Below are 2,528 nucleotides of genomic sequence, written 5' to 3'. Positions count from 1 at the left end.
CCACATAAAATCACACATTTGCTATACATGGATGATCTAAAACTACTGGCAGCAACAAATCAGCAACTCAACCAATTACTAAAGATAACAGAAGTATTCAGCAATGATATAAATATGGCTTTTGGAACAGACAAATGTAAGAAAAATAGCATAGTCAAGGGAAAACACACTAAACAAGAAGATTACATATTGCATAACCACAGCGACTGCATAGAAGCGATGGAAAAAACAGACTTCTATAAATATCTAGGATACAGACAAAAAATAGGAATAGATAATACAAATATTAAAGAAGAACAAAAAGAAAAATATAGACAAAGACTAACAAAAATACTGAAAACAGAATTGACAGCAAGAAACAAGACAACAGCTATAAATACTTATGCTATACCAATATTGACCTACTCATTTGGAGTAGTGAAATGGAGTAACACAGACCTAGAAGCACTCAATACACTTACACGATCACAATGCCACAAATATAGAATACATCACATACATTCAGCAACAGAAAGATTCACATTAAGCAGAAAGGAAGGAGGAAGGGGATTTATCGGCATAAAAAACCTACATTATGGACAGGTAGACAATTTAAGAAAATTCTTTATAGAATGAGCAGAAACTAGCAAAATACACAAAGCAATCACTCATATAAATACATCGGCTACACCACTACAATTTCATAACCACCTCTACAACCCTTTAGATCATATAACATCAACAGATACGAAGAAAGTAAATTGGAAAAAGAAAACACTACATGGCAAGCACCTGTATCATCTAACACAGCCACACATAGATCAAGACGCATCCAACACATGGCTAAGAAAATGCAATATATACAGTGAGATGGAAGGATTCATGATTGCAATACAGGATCAAACAATAAACACCAGATATTACAGCAAGCATATTATTAAAGATCCCAATACCACAACAGATAAATGCAGACTTTGCAAACAACAAACAGAAACAGTAGATCACATCACAAGCGGATGTACAATACTAGCAAATACAGAATACCCCAGAAGACATGACAATGTAGCAAAAATAATACATCAAAAACTTGCCATACAACATAAACTAATAAAACAACACGTTCCCACATACAAGTATGCTCCACAAAATGTACTGGAGAATGATGAATACAAATTATAGTGGAACAGAACCATTATAACAGATAAAACAACACCACATAACAAACCTGACATCATACTCACCAATAAAAGGAAGAAATTAACACAACTAATCGAAATATCCATACCCAATACAACAAATATATAGAAGAAAACTGGAGAAAAAATTGAAAAACACATCCAACTGGCTGAGGAAGTCAAGGACATGTGGCATCAGGATAAAGTTGACATGATACCAATTATACTATCAACTACAGGAGTCATATCACACAATATCCACCAGTACATCAACGCAATAAGCTACATCCAAACTTATATATACAACTACAGAAATCTGTAATTATTGATACTTGTTCAATTACCCGAAAGTTCCTAAATGCAATGTAACATATACCGCACAATTAAAAGGAAGTCACACTTGATCAAGATCCGCGTCACTTTCCATTTTTAACCAGACATTACGTCTGAGAAAGAAAAGAAATAATAATAATATAAACTTTCAGATGACAAATGTTAACTATACAATATAATACACATTTGTGCAAATGTCAATAACAACATGAAGTTTCCTAACAGATCAATTACTGGATAAATGAACTACATAGTTCAGTAAATAACAAATAAATAATCAAACAGATAATTAACAATAAGTACATGAAACAGTAATAAAGTAGTTGCACAGTGTGGCATATCTATAGTTTGCAGTTAATTTATAGTTCATTCCCATATGGAAAGTGAGTCATTTGTCACATACTGAAGGAACTTTAGAGCAGAGTAAATTACTTTACTTTTCATTCACCTCAAAAGACTAGTTTTAAATTTATTTACTGGCACTGTGTAGGCATTTTCAGGTAATTTGTTGAAGTAGACAGGGCCAAGATATTTGTAACTGTTATGTGTCTTTGCAAGCCTAGCATATGGCATATTAATTATATGTCCACTTCTTATGTTATGGTCATGAACTGTTCTCCTTAAGTCAGAATTACTCAGATTCTCTTTTATGAAGACAACACAGTTGTAAATATACAGGCCACACCTTGTCATTGATTCATATGGGCTAGGTCCTGCTATGCACCTTATGACTTTGTCATTTAAACACTAATTTTGACCCTACGGAATTGTCCCACAAAAGTATTCCATAACTCAGTTGTGAATGGAAGAATGCAAATTATGCATATAACAGAAGTTCTTTACTGACATTGCTCCTCAGCTTGTACAGTTGATATATGACCTGTGGCAATTTGCCACATATCTTCCCTGTGTGGGTATCCCAGCTGAGCTTTTGATCCAAATCAAATCCTAATAATTTTACTATTTTGTTATTGTGACTAGGAGCATTCAGATTGAATAGAATAGCTTCAGTTTTATCATTCTTCTGCAATATATTTGCCT

The sequence above is a fragment of the Schistocerca serialis genome, chromosome 12 (assembly GCF_023864345.2).
Source record: "Schistocerca serialis cubense isolate TAMUIC-IGC-003099 chromosome 12, iqSchSeri2.2, whole genome shotgun sequence".
Classification (NCBI taxonomy): Eukaryota; Metazoa; Arthropoda; class Insecta; order Orthoptera; family Acrididae; genus Schistocerca; species Schistocerca serialis.
This window is presented reverse-complemented; position numbering follows the sequence as displayed.